The sequence below is a fragment of the Nelusetta ayraudi genome, unplaced genomic scaffold (assembly GCF_046127955.1).
Source record: "Nelusetta ayraudi isolate G7.1 ecotype Tasmania unplaced genomic scaffold, CSIRO-AGI_Nayr_v1 ptg000135l, whole genome shotgun sequence".
Lineage (NCBI taxonomy): Eukaryota > Metazoa > Chordata > Actinopteri > Tetraodontiformes > Monacanthidae > Nelusetta > Nelusetta ayraudi.
In genome coordinates, this window is record NW_027466185.1 from 3,570,001 (window position 1) to 3,585,000 (window position 15,000).

The following is a 15,000-nucleotide window of genomic DNA, read 5'->3' on the forward strand; positions in this document are numbered from 1 at the left end:
AGGCAAGGTGCACTTCCTCCATGCTGCAGGTTTATAAGGCCTGTTTGCAACAGCGTCTCTCGCTTACGGCCATACCACCCTGAGAATGCCCGATCTCGTCTGATCTCGGAAGCTAAGCAGGGTCGGGCCTGGTTAGTACTTGGATGGGAGACCGCCTGGGAATACCAGGTGCCGTAAGCTTTTTGTCCCGGCAGGGGTGCTGTTTCCACGTGCAACTTTGTGAGGAAATCACAAGACAAACTGTTTTTTGCTGGCGGTTCATTTAAACAAACTCACAAACTAACTAACTAACTAACTAAATGAATGAATGAATGAATGAATAAATTAACACCACATGCACGGCTTCATAGGCAAGGTGCACTTCCTCCATGCTGCAGGTTTATAAGGCCTGTTTGCAACAGCGTCTCTCGCTTACGGCCATACCACCCTGAGAACGCCCGATCTCGTCTGATCTCGGAAGCTAAGCAGGGTCGGGCCTGGTTAGTACTTGGATGGGAGACCGCCTGGGAATACCAGGTGCCGTAAGCTTTTTGTCCCGGCAGGGGTGCTGTTTCCACGTGCAACTTTGTGAGGAAATCACAAGACAAACTGTTTTTTGCTGGCGGTTCATTTAAACAAACTCACAAACTAACTAACTAACTAATGTTGGTTTGGTTCTTTTATCCAATCTCATGCTACCAAACCGCGTGTTCGTTGAATGAAGAGAATAGTAGACAAATGAAATCTTAAGAAGTTTTAGTAACAGAAAAAACAAGATACTTGGTACAGAGCTCCGGAGGCTTAACCCTAACAACAACAATGTGTTATCAGATGCCAAGTCTGATCTATCTGTCCCTTACGCCATCTTAAATACAGAAACAAACAGTAATAAAATATGTAGATGTCTTCTTCCATGTCGTCCTCCTATTGGCTGTCCGATGGTATAGCCTTCCCCGTTTTAGGCTAATCTGTGGCAGGAAACAAGTCCTTATTTGGCCGGGAGCCAAATAGTCCATCCTCCTCTTGATCTGGTCTGCTGGAAACTTTCCTGCCATAAAACCCTTAGGTGAAAAGTTCGTGTTCCCGTGCCTGAAAGGGTCACAAACTTTATGGGGGGTAACAAATGCAGTTTCTGTGTTCACCCCAACTTTGATCACCCCAAGTCACTGTTCCTGAGGCTTAATCAGTCAAACAGTATCTGTCTTTACTCCGAGGTTCTGAATGGTACTGATAAGAATGGGCAAATGATTATAAGAGGACTACATGTATTGACATTCATTACATTTAAACATTTAACTAACTATAATACTTCTAACACATAGATACAATATTTGCTAATATACTAACTCTCACTGCTATAATGCATTAAACTAAATATAGAATCACAACAGTCCCCCTTTTGGCCTAGCCTCCACTAGGCCAACCATAAACCACCTCAGAACACCTTAACAACTGCCTCCTCTTCCAAATCCTCCATCAATGGCGCTCTCTCCTTCTGAAATTGAGCCATTTGGTAGGGTGGGGGTTGTTTACCTTCTAATGCAGTAACAATAAGTCGATTACATAATGAGCGAATACACGGAATACAACAACAACCACACAAAACTAAACTAGTTACAGCTGAAATTAATGAGATTAATACAGATACAATAATCACTTTCCATTTTCCAAACATTCTATCTAACCATTTTCCCAGAGGATTATCAATGCCCGAATTTTCCTTCAACTCTTCTGACAAAGTCCTCAGGCCTTCTAGCGCCCGAGTTACTGAACCATCCGGGGCTGTGTTATTAGGAATAAAGGTGCAACATTGATCACCAAACATAGAGCAGACACCACCTTTTTCAGCCAGGAGCATATCGAGTGCCATCCTGTTCTGAACTGCCATCAGCGAGGTGGCCGCCAGCTGCTCTGAAAGACCTGCAACAGCATCCCGAGTGAGGTTAGCCAGTCTCTGAACATTATAATGTATGTAATTAATCCGATCTATGTTTTTATTTGGGGTGACAGGGAACAACGCAGATAAAATTGGAATATTCTCAAATCCCGATGCCACCTGGTCAACCAATTTATACTCATCTGGAACACCTCTCGGAACCCCAATAGCATTGATGTAGGTGGGCGATCTCAAGTGGGATCGGCTGCTAGGGTCACTCTCCCTCCCCTGGCTCGTGGAGCAGGCACCCCCTTTTGACCCCAAAAGGTCAATGATAGCAAAAGTCGTAAATGGCGCCGGTGCCTGACCATTTGGAGGGACAACAGCAAAACAATTCCAACCCCCTTGATACCAAAATGGGTCTGCACGATGTACCATCTGAGCGTCTCCATTCCTACTGAGACACGTTTAGTTGCTTTTAGACGGCGCAAACATTGGTGGGGCTGTTTTGTTTGACATCACTAGGAAAAGGGCTGATAGAGTAGTACAATTAGGAGGATTATCATACAAATGCAAAGAAAGCATACATTGAAATCCTTGAGGGTCAGTGTCAATCAATAAGGGTGCCGGAAATGTACGCAGAACGGGACGAGCTGAGGAACAAGCCACACAATTTGTCATGTTTCTGTCTCTAACTGTGGCTTGTATCCATTCAATCCAAATGTTGGTATCACCATATCCCGTCGCCATCCGGACCACATTTCCTGCGGTCAGGTTTGTCACATCAATGGCGATAACCTCGGCCAACCCCCTCAACACAGGAATCGCTGTTGGTGCGGGACTTAATGCCACTGGGTCAATCCAATTAATTTCTATAATACCTTTTGAGTCCTGACCTGCTGCATTTACACCTAATACTAAAAACAATCTGTCACCTGTCCCGTCCAACCTCCTTTGTGGAGAATACTGCATATCCCTGATGGAGAGTAGCAGTGGATTTAAACCCCTATGTTTCTGTCCCCTCAACTGTCCCCTAGTAAATGTTATCTTGTCCCTATCATCCTTCGTCCAAAATGCTGGGACACTGGGACTCCAGTTCCGCCCTGTATACCAATGTACATAACTCCAATTTGGACACATTTCCTGAACCACCCCTTCCCCATATAAACAAGTATAATGCACCACGCTATACATACATATATACATCATAACTCCTCCATCCCTCTGGATTTCTACAGCCTCCTCCTACATCACACAAGTCAAATTGAAATGTAATGTCACTTCCCCTAACATAATTTAACACCATCCCTGTGTAACCTAAACAAATCTCACCTATCCGCCCCTTGCACAAACCTAATAGCACAGGCAGTAATAAAACCCAAAACTTCATATTGTTTCCTGTTGATGTTCTTCACAGTTACGAAGTGATCTCCGAGGTGCAGCTGCCGGTGTGCACTGGCTCCAGTGATACCAGGTTTCACCTTTGCCCTGCAAACGAACAGTGTGGGTCGTACGCTCCACTACTTAGAATGGTCCTGTCCACCTCGGCTCAGTCCACTTTCTCTTAATGGCTTTCAAGAGAACCCACTCCGATGTGTCTGGAGTCCCCTGCTCTCCTTCACCTGCGGCTCCCAAGTTTACCTGTTGAGAGAAAACTTAAGAGAAATGCTATTAGTTTGATCACAATAGGATTATATGTCAAAAACAGTGATGGATTTAATAATAATTATCTGCTCTAGGTCCCGGAGAGGGAACACCCACCCGAGCTCAAAGGGGGTGAATCCTGTCCGGGAGATAACAGATCTTGCTGACATCAGGGCTATTGATAGCACCTGTGTCCACCTCATTCCACTGTGAGCATAAACCTTGCCAATTTGCTACTCAGCATTCAATTCATTTCCAGATTACTTTGTGATTAGTCATGAGAAACTGTACAAGAGCGTGTTTGAGGCCTCACGCTTCTCTTCTTCTTGGAGGTCTTTTAAATGTGAGTGCCAATCTAATCTAATTATTGTGGGAAAACCATGTGTGGATATATCAAATAATGAGAAACTTTATTATTGCTTTTTACTCTTCTACTTTTGTGGGAACCGCCTCCTGCCAGCAAGTGTATGCATCCACTGCCACCAGGAAGTATCAGAACCCATCTACCCTATCAATCAAATCTGTGTGGTCTATTAATTTTTTCTCACCCTGCCATTAGTGTAGTGGAAACTTTCCCTCATATGGCCAAATTGTTAACCTCACATTGGAATGTGTACATATCAAAAATTCTTTGCTAAACAGATACCATGAATGTGTCAGATGCCTCATCATTTGTAGTTTCCCACAGTGTATTAGGCCGTGGGCCTCTTCCAAGACAGCACCTATAAGACCGGGCGGGAGAACCGGTCGGCCACCTGGGCCCCGCCAAATGCCTTCCACATTCACAGCCCCCTTTGCCTCCAAACTGTCTTCTCATGTAGGGAGGCTCCCTGTTGTAGATGAACAAGAAAATTACACGGAGCTCAAAATCTCAAGGCAAACAGAAAAATGCATTGACCTAATCTAAACACAACAATTCATATTGCGGACTGAATGCTGTCAAATTTGTCTCATGTCTTATAGCAGAGTCCGATGTCATAAGAAAAACTGATCTACCTTTCTTGCTCCCACTTCATATGCTGAATCCGTATAGTCACTCTCTTTCCCTTTCTCCTCGCACCTATGTTGTTCACCTTCCCCTGTACTATCTGCCATGTTAATCCCTTCATGTGTGGTGCAGTTCAAATCTTGTCTATCCTAGTCTGTCTGAGTGATGTCATAGTAAATGCTGCTGAGCTAACTAGTGATACTACGCTATGTGTTGTTTGCACTGTCAGGGCGTGACCCATCTCTGCATGTGCTGTTTTTTGCTGCCATGCCCCAAGCTTACGTTATGCTTACATACACTTTCCTATCTCCCCCTTTATTCTGAAAGAGAACACCGTTTACCGTGTGTTCTCCTTCAGAAATATCTAAAAGAAAAGGTCTTTATGGTCAGGGACTACCTATCTTTGGATGGCGAATATGACAACTTTGGAAACTGTGTGTCCACCCAATCTTGAACGAAGACAAGGCGTTTCATTACGTGGCCTAAATCTCTGGCCTGATGCTCAGCATGAATTGCCAGTAGGTATGAGGATAGGCCTCTTCAGCCATCCCATACCACTTCATCTATGCAGCCTACCTGAGCAGCCACACACCCGGGATTCATCAACAGACAAGGGACGCATGGACCCAAAGGTCCCTTCCAGTTTGCTTTCAAATGCATCCCGTAACACTTCATTTTTATCACAATCGTAGATTTAGGAGGCATGATAGGGGTCAGCAGGCAGAGTTAAAGGTCGGAGCATAGACAACCAGGACTTTCAGCTTTGAACAGCAACAGTCTGCCAGTTCCAGGGGATGTTCCAAGTTCCAGTTCTTTCTTTGACTGTTGCTGAATTAGCATCCATTCACATGCGACATGTGGAATTCAGTTCAGTTCATCAGGACATCTCGCTTCTGTGATCTGCCAGCGCCTCATCCATATGAACTTCTGGTCACCATCACTGAAAGTCATCACAGTGACAATCCCCCTGCGTGCACTGGCCTTGTGGAGCAGCTCCTGTACTGGGAGCTTGTTGTTGTGGAGGACCCCCAGCCTGGAGGGTGTTGCCTTGCCCTGCTGTGGGCCAGGTAGGCGGGTCCAAGTCTCTCTGTGCTCTCTGCTGTTGTGCTCATGCACAGCTGTTTCACCACTGTCATCTTTTGTCCCCAGCAGTGACACTGATCTCAGCCGTAACCTGATGCCGCTGCCCCGCTCCTTACCCCCTTCTGCATCACCCAACTCTGCCCCCTCTAGGACTGCCCCAATAGGTGTCAGGAAATCAAATTGTCTGTGTTTGTCCCTGAGGGAGAGCCTGCTGAGGCAGCTGTTGGACCATTTGAAGGTCCTTCATTTTTCCTCCTTCCTTTAATCATTGACTCCACGCCTGGCCCCATCCAACTTGAGTTTCAACAACTGCTCCTGAGCTGACATAACGCTGTTGTTTTGCTCACCTCTTTTCTGAAGCAGAGGGCCCTGGAATGTTATCTGGACTCTTCTCTGCCTCCCTGCAGGCACCTCCTTATCACTGTCACTAATCAGTTGGTTCAGCATCCATTGACACTGCTCTTCAACAGACCAGGGATAGGGAGAAAAATCTCCCTGATCCCAACAACCTTTATTACCTTCCATTCTAATTATTTATGTATTTATTATGAAATTATTTATTTATTATGTTCCCGAGCGAGCTTGAATGTGAATGGCTCCGTCGGCCAATTCAGTGCCTCAGTGAAACAAGCTTTTAGGCTGACTTTAGTTGGCCCGGTTTCACTCTGGGGTTAATTCCCAAGGTCAACGAATCTTTTAATTCACGTTCAATTTCTCACTCATATACCACCCACACAATAATATTCCTTGGATGCCGGGCGTGTCCATTCCCGTAAATTGCATTCCAAGTACCACCCTTTTACTCAGCTTATTCCCCAAACACTTCCAACATTTAACGTTATAGAAATAACAAAATGAAATTAAACCACTAAATTTATTCCTCCTAGCCTTACCTCGTCACAATTAAAACAAAACAAAAATTCAGACCGGAGTCCTACTTTCCGAGCATTACCTCGTCGCAATTAAAACAAAACAAAAATTCAGACCGGAGTCCTACTTTCCGAGCATTACCTCGTCGCAATTAAAACAAAACAAAAATTCAGACCGTAAGTCCTACTTTCCGAGCATTACCTCGTCGCAATTAAAACAAAACAAAATTCAGACCGTAGTCCTACTTTCCGAGCATTACCTCGTCGCAATTAAAACAAAACAAAAATTCAGACCGTAAGTCCTACTTTCCGAGCATTACCTCGTCGCAATTAAAACAAAACAAAAATTCAGACCGTAAGTCCTACTTTCCGAGCATTACCTCGTCGCAATTAAAACAAAACAAAATTCAGACCGTAAGTCCTACTTTCCGAGCATTACCTCGTCGCAATTAAAACAAAACAAAAATTCCTACAAAATGATTCCAAGTATCTTGCTCCTCTATCTAGGACACTTCACAGAACACTGACGACCACACTTTAGAATGTCCAATATGCAGCACTTTGTTTTAAACAGGTGTCTGCTTACCTTTTTTTTGTGGCCGGCCTGTCATCATCAGATGTCCCCAGAAGTGACCGTTGTGGTGTTCAATCTCAGATTCCCTTGTCCTTCCTCATCACGTCGGGGTCACCAAATTGTTGGTTTGGTTCTTTTATCCAATCTCATGCTACCAAACCGCGTGTTCGTTGAATGAAGAGAATAGTAGACAAATGAAATCTTAAGAAGTTTTAGTAAAAGAAAAAACAAGATACTTGGTACAGAGCTCCGGAGGCTTAACCCTAACAACAACAATGTGTTATCAGATGCCAAGTCTGATCTATCTGTCCCTTACGCCATCTTAAATACAGAAACAAACAGTAATAAAATATGTAGATGTCTTCTTCCATGTCGTCCTCCTATTGGCTGTCCGATGGTATAGCCTTCCCCGTTTTAGGCTAATCTGTGGCAGGAAACAAGTCCTTATTTGGCCGGGAGCCAAATAGTCCATCCTCCTCTTGATCTGGTCTGCTGGAAACTTTCCTGCCATAAAACCCTGAGGTGAAAAGTTCGTGTTCCCGTGCCTGAAAGGGTCACAAACTTTATGGGGGGTAACAAATGCAGTTTCTGTGTTCACCCCAACTTTGATCACCCCAAGTCACTGTTCCTGAGGCTTAATCAGTCAAACAGTATCTGTCTTTACTCCGAGGTTCTGAATGGTACTGATAAGAATGGGCAAATGATTATAAGAGGACTACATGTATTGACATTCATTACATTTAAACATTTAACTAACTATAATACTTCTAACACATAGATACAATATTTGCTAATATACTAACTCTCACTGCTATAATGCATTAAACTAAATATAGAATCACAACACTAACTAAATGAATGAATGAATGAATGAATGTTTTTTGCTGGCGGTTCATTTAAACAAACTCACAAACTAACTAACTAACTAACTAAATGAATGAATGAATGAATGAATAAATGAACACCACATGCACGCCTTCATAGGCAAGGTGCACTTCCTCCATGCTGCAGGTTTATAAGGCCTGTTTGCAACAGCGTCTCTCGCTTACGGCCATACCACCCTGAGAACGCCCGATCTCGTCTGATCTCGGAAGCTAAGCAGGGTCGGGCCTGGTTAGTACTTGGATGGGAGACCGCCTGGGAATACCAGGTGCCGTAAGCTTTTTGTCCCGGCAGGGGTGCTGTTTCCACGTGCAACTTTGTGAGGAAATCACAAGACAAACTGTTTTTTGCTGGCGGTTCATTTAAACAAACTCACAAACTAACTAACTAACTAACTAAATGAATGAATGAATGAATGAATAAATGAACACCACATGCACGGCTTCATAGGCAAGGTGCACTTCCTCCATGCTGCAGATTTATAAGGCCTGTTTAGAACAGCGTCTCTCGCTTACGGCCATACCACCCTGAGAACGCCCGATCTCGTCTGATCTCGGAAGCTAAGCAGGGTCGGGCCTGGTTAGTACTTGGATGGGAGACCGCCTGGGAATACCAGGTGCCGTAAGCTTTTTGTCCCGGCAGGGGGTGCTGTTTCCACGTGCAACTTTATGAGGAAATCACAAGACAAACTGTTTTTTGCTGGCGGTTCATTTAAACAAACTCACAAACTAACTAACTAACTAACTAAATGAATGAATGAATGAATGAATGAATAAATGAACACCACATGCACGGCTTCATAGGCAAGGTGCACTTCCTCCATGCTGCAGGTTTATAAGGCCTGTTTGCAACAGCGTCTCTCGCTTACGGCCATACCACCCTGAGAACGCCCGATCTCGTCTGATCTCGGAAGCTAAGCAGGGTCGGGCCTGGTTAGTACTTGGATGGGAGACCGCCTGGGAATACCAGGTGCCGTAAGCTTTTTGTCCCGGCAGGGGGTGCTGTTTCCACGTGCAACTTTGTGAGGAAATCACAAGACAAACTGTTTTTTGCTGCCGGTTCATTTAAATAAACTCACAAACTAACTAACTAACTAACTAAATGAATGAATGGATGAATGAATAAATGAACACCACATGCACGGCTTCATAGGCAAGGTGCACTTCCTCCATGCTGCAGGTTTATAAGGCCTGTTTGCAACAGCGTCTCTCGCTTACGGCCATACCACCCTGAGAACGCCCGATCTCGTCTGATCTCGGAAGCTAAGCAGGGTCGGGCCTGGTTAGTACTTGGATGGGAGACCGCCTGGGAATACCAGGTGCCGTAAGCTTTTTGTCCCGGCAGGGGGTGCTGTTTCCACGTGCAACTTTATGAGGAAATCACAAGACAAACTGTTTTTTGCTGCCGGTTCATTTAAACAAACTCACAAACTAACTAACTAACTAACTAACTAAATGAATGAATGAATGAATGAATAAATGAACACCACATGCACGGCTTCAATAGGCAAGGTGCACTTCCTCCATGCTGCAGGTTTATAAGGCCTGTTTGCAACAGCGTCTCTCGCTTACGGCCATACCACCCTGAGAACGCCCGATCTCGTCTGATCTCGGAAGCTAAGCAGGGTCGGGCCTGGTTAGTACTTGGATGGGAGACCGCCTGGGAATACCAGGTGCCGTAAGTTTTTTGTCCCGGCAGGGGTGCTGTTTCCACGTGCAACTTTGTGAAGAAATCACAAGACAAACTGTTTTTTGCTGGCGGTTCATTTAAACAAACTCACAAACTAACTAACTAACTAACTAAATGAATGAATGAATGAATGAATAAATGAACACCACATGCACGGCTTCATAGGCAAGGTGCACTTCCTCCATGCTGCGGGTTTATAAGGCCTGTTTGCAACAGCGTCTCTCGCTTACGGCCATACCACCCTGAGAACGCCCGATCTCGTCTGATCTCGGAAGCTAAGCAGGGTCTGGCCTGCTTAGTACTTGGATGGGAGACCGCCTGGGAATACCAGGTGCCGTAAGTTTTTTGTCCCGGCAGGGGTGCTGTTTCCACGTGCAACTTTGTGAGGAAATCACAAGACAAACTGTTTTTTGCTGGCGGTTCATTTAAACAAACTCACAAACTAACTAACTAACTAACTAAATGAATGAATGAATGAATGAATAAATGAACACCACATGCACGGCTTCATAGGCAAGGTGCACTTCCTCCATGCTGCGGGTTTATAAGGCCTGTTTGCAACAGCGTCTCTCGCTTACGGCCATACCACCCTGAGAACGCCCGATCTCGTCTGATCTCGGAAGCTAAGCAGGGTCGGGCCTGGTTAGTACTTGGATGGGAGACCGCCTGGGAATACCTGGTGCCGTAAGCTTTTTGTCCAGGTAGGGGGTGCTGTTTCCACGTGCAACTTTATGAGGAAATCACAAGACAAACTGTTTTTTGCTGGCGGTTCATTTAAACAAACTCACAAACTAACTAACTAACTAACTAACTAAATGAATGAATGAATGAATGAATGAATGAACACCACATGCACGGCTTCATAGGCAAGGTGCACTTCTTCCATGCTGCAGGTTTATAAGGCCTGTTTGCAACAGCGTCTCTCGCTTACGGCCATACCACCCTGAGAACGCCCGATCTCGTCTGATCTCGGAAGCTAAGCAGGGTCGGGCCTGGTTAGTACTTGGATGGGAGACCGCCTGGGAATACCTGGTGCCGTAAGCTTTTTGTCCAGGTAGGGGGTGCTGTTTCCACGTGCAACTTTATGAGGAAATCACAAGACAAACTGTTTTTTGCTGGCGGTTCATTTAAACAAACTCACAAACTAACTAACTAACTAACTAACTAAATGAATGAATGAATGAATGAATGAATGAACACCACATGCACGGCTTCATAGGCAAGGTGCACTTCTTCCATGCTGCAGGTTTATAAGGCCTGTTTGCAACAGCGTCTCTCGCTTACGGCCATACCACCCTGAGAACGCCCGATCTCGTCTGATCTCGGAAGCTAAGCAGGGTCGGGCCTGGTTAGTACTTGGATGGGAGACCGCCTGGGAATACCAGGTGCCGTAAGCTTTTTGTCCCAGCAGGGGGTGCTGTTTCCACGTGCAACTTTATGAGGAAATCACAAGACAAACTGTTTTTTGCTGCCGGTTCATTTAAACAAACTCACAAACTAACTAACTAACTAACTAACTAAATGAATGAATGAATAAATGAACACCACATGCACGGCTTCATAGGCAAGGTGCACTTCCTCCATGCTGCAGGTTTATAAGGCCTGTTTGCAACAGCGTCTCTCGCTTACGGCCATACCACCCTGAGAACGCCCGATCTCGTCTGATCTCGGAAGCTAAGCAGGGTCGGGCCTGGTTAGTACTTGGATGGGAGACCGCCTGGGAATACCAGGTGCCGTAAGCTTTTTGTCCCGGCAGGGGTGCTGTTTCCACGTGCAACTTTGTGAGGAAATCACAAGACAAACTGTTTTTTGCTGCCGGTTCATTTAAACAAACTCACAAACTAACTAACTAACTAACTAAATGAATGAATGGATGAATGAATAAATGAACACCACATGCACGGCTTCATAGGCAAGGTGCACTTCCTCCATGCTGCAGGTTTATAAGGCCTGTTTGCAACAGCGTCTCTCGCTTACGGCCATACCACCCTGAGAACGCCCGATCTCGTCTGATCTCGGAAGCTAAGCAGGGTCGGGCCTGGTTAGTACTTGGATGGGAGACCGCCTGGGAATACCAGGTGCCGTAAGCTTTTTGTCCCGGCAGGGGGTGCAGTTTCCACGTGCAACTTTATGAGGAAATCACAAGACAAACTGTTTTTTGCTGCTGGTTCATTTAAACAAACTCACAAACTAACTAACTAACTAACTAACTAAATGAATGAATGAATGAATGAATAAATGAACACCACATGCACGGCTTCATAGGCAAGGTGCATTTCCTCCATGCTGCAGGTTTATAAGGCCTGTTTGCAACAGCGTCTCTCGCTTTGGCCATACCACCCTGAGAACGCCCGATCTCGTCTGATCTTGGAAGCTAAGCAGGGTCGGGCCTGGTTAGTACTTGGATGGGAGACCGCCTGGGAATACTAGGTGCTGTAAGCTTTTTGTCCCGGCAGGGGGTGCTGTTTCCACGTGCAACTTTATGAGGAAATCACAAGACAAACTGTTTTTTGCTGGCGGTTCATTTAAACAAACTCACAAACTAACTAACTAACTAACTAAATGAATGAATGAATAAATGAACACAACATGCACGGCTTCATAGGCAAGGTGCACTTCCTCCATGCTGCAGGTTTATAAGGCCTGTTTGCAACAGCGTCTCTGGCTTACGGCCATACCACCCTGAGAACGCCCGATCTCGTCTGATCTCGGAAGCTAAGCAGGGTCGGGCCTGGTTAGTACTTGGATGGGAGACCGCCTGGGAATACCAGGTGCCGTAAGCTTTTTGTCCCAGCAGGGGGAGCTGTTTCCACGTGCAACTTTGTGAGGAAATCACAAGACAAACTGTTTTTTGCTGGCGGTTCATTTAAACAAACTCACAAACTAACTAACTAACTAACTAAATGAATGAATGAATGAATGAATAAATTAACACCACATGCACGGCTTCATAGGCAAGGTGCACTTCCTCCATGCTGCAGGTTTATAAGGCCTGTTTGCAACAGCGTCTCTCGCTTACGGCCATACCACCCTGAGAATGCCCGATCTCGTCTGATCTCGGAAGCTAAGCAGGGTCGGGCCTGGTTAGTACTTGGATGGGAGACCGCCTGGGGATACCAGGTGCCGTAAGCTTTTTGTCCCGGCAGGGGTGCTGTTTCCACGTGCAACTTTGTGAGGAAATCACAAGACAAACTGTTTTTTGCTGGCGGTTCATTTTAACAAACTCACAAACTAACTAACTAACTAACTAAATGAATGAATGAATAAATGAACACCACATGCACGGCTTCATAGGCAAGGTGCACTTCCTCCATGCTGCAGGTTTATAAGGCCTGTTTGCAACAGCGTCTCTCGCTTACGGCCATACCACCCTTAGAACGCCCGATCTCGTCTGATCTCGGAAGCTAAGCAGGGTCGGGCCTGGTTAGTACTTGGATGGGAGACCGCCTGGGAATACCAGGTGCCGTAAGCTTTTTGTCCCGGCAGGGGTGCTGTTTCCACGTGCAACTTTATGTGGAAATCACAAGACAAACTGTTTTTTGCTGGCGGTTCATTTAAACAAACTCACAAACTAACTAACTAACTAACTAAATGAATGAATGAATGAATGAATAAATGAACACCACATGCACGGCTTCATAGGCAAGGTGCACTTCCTCCATGCTGCAGGTTTATAAGGCCTGTTTGCAACAGCGTCTCTCGCTTACGGCCATACCACCCTGAGAACGTCTGATCTCGGAAGCTAAGCAGGGTCGGGCCTGGTTAGTACTTGGATGGGAGACCGCCTGGGAATACCAGGTGCCGTAAGCTTTTTGTCCCGGCAGGGGGTGCTGTTTCCACGTGCAACTTTGTGAGGAAATCACAAGACAAACTGTTTTTTGCTGGCGGTTCATTTAAACAAACTCACAAACTAACTAACTAACTAACTAAATGAATGAATGAATGAATGAATAAATGAACACCACATGCACGGCTTCATAGGCAAGGTGCACTTCTTCCATGCTGCAGGTTTATAAGGCCTGTTTGCAACAGCGTCTCTCGCTTACGGCCATACCACCCTGAGAACGCCCGATCTCGTCTGATCTCGGAAGCTAAGCAGGGTCGGGCCTGGTTAGTACTTGGATGGGAGACCGCCTGGGAATACCTGGTGCCGTAAGCTTTTTGTCCAGGTAGGGGGTGCTGTTTCCACGTGCAACTTTATGAGGAAATCACAAGACAAACTGTTTTTTGCTGGCGGTTCATTTAAACAAACTCACAAACTAACTAACTAACTAACTAACTAAATGAATGAATGAATGAATGAATGAATGAACACCACATGCACGGCTTCATAGGCAAGGTGCACTTCTTCCATGCTGCAGGTTTATAAGGCCTGTTTGCAACAGCGTCTCTCGCTTACGGCCATACCACCCTGAGAACGCCCGATCTCGTCTGATCTCGGAAGCTAAGCAGGGTCGGGCCTGGTTAGTACTTGGATGGGAGACCGCCTGGGAATACCAGGTGCCGTAAGCTTTTTGTCCCGGCAGGGGTGCTGTTTCCACGTGCAACTTTGTGAGGAAATCACAAGACAAACTGTTTTTTGCTGCCGGTTCATTTAAACAAACTCACAAACTAACTAACTAACTAACTAAATGAATGAATGGATGAATGAATAAATGAACACCACATGCACGGCTTCATAGGCAAGGTGCACTTCCTCCATGCTGCAGGTTTATAAGGCCTGTTTGCAACAGCGTCTCTCGCTTACGGCCATACCACCCTGAGAACGCCCGATCTCGTCTGATCTCGGAAGCTAAGCAGGGTCGGGCCTGGTTAGTACTTGGATGGGAGACCGCCTGGGAATACCAGGTGCCGTAAGCTTTTTGTCCCGGCAGGGGGTGCAGTTTCCACGTGCAACTTTATGAGGAAATCACAAGACAAACTGTTTTTTGCTGCTGGTTCATTTAAACAAACTCACAAACTAACTAACTAACTAACTAACTAAATGAATGAATGAATGAATGAATAAATGAACACCACATGCACGGCTTCATAGGCAAGGTGCATTTCCTCCATGCTGCAGGTTTATAAGGCCTGTTTGCAACAGCGTCTCTCGCTTTGGCCATACCACCCTGAGAACGCCCGATCTCGTCTGATCTTGGAAGCTAAGCAGGGTCGGGCCTGGTTAGTACTTGGATGGGAGACCGCCTGGGAATACTAGGTGCTGTAAGCTTTTTGTCCCGGCAGGGGGTGCTGTTTCCACGTGCAACTTTATGAGGAAATCACAAGACAAACTGTTTTTTGCTGGCGGTTCATTTAAACAAACTCACAAACTAACTAACTAACTAACTAAATGAATGAATGAATAAATGAACACAACATGCACGGCTTCATAGGCAAGGTGCACTTCCTCCATGCTGCAGGTTTATAAGGCCTG

The 15,000-nt window shown here is 45.6% G+C and overlaps 21 non-coding genes and 1 pseudogene across 21 annotated transcripts; all 22 read left to right on the forward strand.

Moving 5' to 3' along the window:
• Positions 1–61: 61 nt before the first annotated feature.
• Positions 62–180, forward strand: LOC142878214 (5S ribosomal RNA). The gene has a single exon (XR_012924492.1). It is a non-coding gene; the product is annotated as a 5S ribosomal RNA (ribosomal RNA).
• Positions 181–409: 229 nt separating this feature from the next.
• LOC142878105 (5S ribosomal RNA) lies at positions 410–528 on the forward strand. Its single transcript, XR_012924386.1, has one exon. It is a non-coding gene; the product is annotated as a 5S ribosomal RNA (ribosomal RNA).
• A 7,528-nt stretch (positions 529–8,056) lies between these two features.
• On the forward strand, positions 8,057–8,175 carry LOC142878116 (5S ribosomal RNA). The gene has a single exon (XR_012924397.1). It is a non-coding gene; the product is annotated as a 5S ribosomal RNA (ribosomal RNA).
• Positions 8,176–8,404: 229 nt separating this feature from the next.
• LOC142878127 (5S ribosomal RNA) lies at positions 8,405–8,523 on the forward strand. Its single transcript, XR_012924408.1, has one exon. It is a non-coding gene; the product is annotated as a 5S ribosomal RNA (ribosomal RNA).
• Positions 8,524–8,757: 234 nt separating this feature from the next.
• On the forward strand, positions 8,758–8,876 carry LOC142878139 (5S ribosomal RNA). Its single transcript, XR_012924419.1, has one exon. It is a non-coding gene; the product is annotated as a 5S ribosomal RNA (ribosomal RNA).
• Positions 8,877–9,106: 230 nt separating this feature from the next.
• Positions 9,107–9,225, forward strand: LOC142878150 (5S ribosomal RNA). Its single transcript, XR_012924430.1, has one exon. It is a non-coding gene; the product is annotated as a 5S ribosomal RNA (ribosomal RNA).
• A 235-nt stretch (positions 9,226–9,460) lies between these two features.
• On the forward strand, positions 9,461–9,579 carry LOC142878208 (5S ribosomal RNA). The gene has a single exon (XR_012924486.1). It is a non-coding gene; the product is annotated as a 5S ribosomal RNA (ribosomal RNA).
• Positions 9,580–9,808: 229 nt separating this feature from the next.
• LOC142878576 (5S ribosomal RNA) lies at positions 9,809–9,927 on the forward strand. Its single transcript, XR_012924839.1, has one exon. It is a non-coding gene; the product is annotated as a 5S ribosomal RNA (ribosomal RNA).
• Positions 9,928–10,156: 229 nt separating this feature from the next.
• On the forward strand, positions 10,157–10,275 carry LOC142878155 (5S ribosomal RNA). Its single transcript, XR_012924434.1, has one exon. It is a non-coding gene; the product is annotated as a 5S ribosomal RNA (ribosomal RNA).
• A 234-nt stretch (positions 10,276–10,509) lies between these two features.
• LOC142878156 (5S ribosomal RNA) lies at positions 10,510–10,628 on the forward strand. Its single transcript, XR_012924435.1, has one exon. It is a non-coding gene; the product is annotated as a 5S ribosomal RNA (ribosomal RNA).
• A 234-nt stretch (positions 10,629–10,862) lies between these two features.
• On the forward strand, positions 10,863–10,981 carry LOC142878162 (5S ribosomal RNA). Its single transcript, XR_012924441.1, has one exon. It is a non-coding gene; the product is annotated as a 5S ribosomal RNA (ribosomal RNA).
• A 226-nt stretch (positions 10,982–11,207) lies between these two features.
• On the forward strand, positions 11,208–11,326 carry LOC142878173 (5S ribosomal RNA). Its single transcript, XR_012924453.1, has one exon. It is a non-coding gene; the product is annotated as a 5S ribosomal RNA (ribosomal RNA).
• Positions 11,327–11,555: 229 nt separating this feature from the next.
• LOC142878185 (5S ribosomal RNA) lies at positions 11,556–11,674 on the forward strand. The gene has a single exon (XR_012924464.1). It is a non-coding gene; the product is annotated as a 5S ribosomal RNA (ribosomal RNA).
• Positions 11,675–11,908: 234 nt separating this feature from the next.
• Positions 11,909–12,026, forward strand: LOC142878596 (5S ribosomal RNA). Its single transcript, XR_012924858.1, has one exon. It is a non-coding gene; the product is annotated as a 5S ribosomal RNA (ribosomal RNA).
• Positions 12,027–12,248: 222 nt separating this feature from the next.
• LOC142878197 (5S ribosomal RNA) lies at positions 12,249–12,367 on the forward strand. Its single transcript, XR_012924475.1, has one exon. It is a non-coding gene; the product is annotated as a 5S ribosomal RNA (ribosomal RNA).
• Positions 12,368–12,597: 230 nt separating this feature from the next.
• Positions 12,598–12,716, forward strand: LOC142878516 (5S ribosomal RNA). Its single transcript, XR_012924780.1, has one exon. It is a non-coding gene; the product is annotated as a 5S ribosomal RNA (ribosomal RNA).
• A 221-nt stretch (positions 12,717–12,937) lies between these two features.
• Positions 12,938–13,056, forward strand: LOC142878212 (5S ribosomal RNA). Its single transcript, XR_012924490.1, has one exon. It is a non-coding gene; the product is annotated as a 5S ribosomal RNA (ribosomal RNA).
• A 229-nt stretch (positions 13,057–13,285) lies between these two features.
• Positions 13,286–13,394, forward strand: LOC142878601 (5S ribosomal RNA; annotated as a pseudogene).
• A 230-nt stretch (positions 13,395–13,624) lies between these two features.
• Positions 13,625–13,743, forward strand: LOC142878157 (5S ribosomal RNA). The gene has a single exon (XR_012924436.1). It is a non-coding gene; the product is annotated as a 5S ribosomal RNA (ribosomal RNA).
• Positions 13,744–13,977: 234 nt separating this feature from the next.
• Positions 13,978–14,096, forward strand: LOC142878209 (5S ribosomal RNA). The gene has a single exon (XR_012924487.1). It is a non-coding gene; the product is annotated as a 5S ribosomal RNA (ribosomal RNA).
• A 229-nt stretch (positions 14,097–14,325) lies between these two features.
• On the forward strand, positions 14,326–14,444 carry LOC142878220 (5S ribosomal RNA). The gene has a single exon (XR_012924498.1). It is a non-coding gene; the product is annotated as a 5S ribosomal RNA (ribosomal RNA).
• A 234-nt stretch (positions 14,445–14,678) lies between these two features.
• LOC142878598 (5S ribosomal RNA) lies at positions 14,679–14,796 on the forward strand. Its single transcript, XR_012924859.1, has one exon. It is a non-coding gene; the product is annotated as a 5S ribosomal RNA (ribosomal RNA).
• Positions 14,797–15,000: the final 204 nt, after the last annotated feature.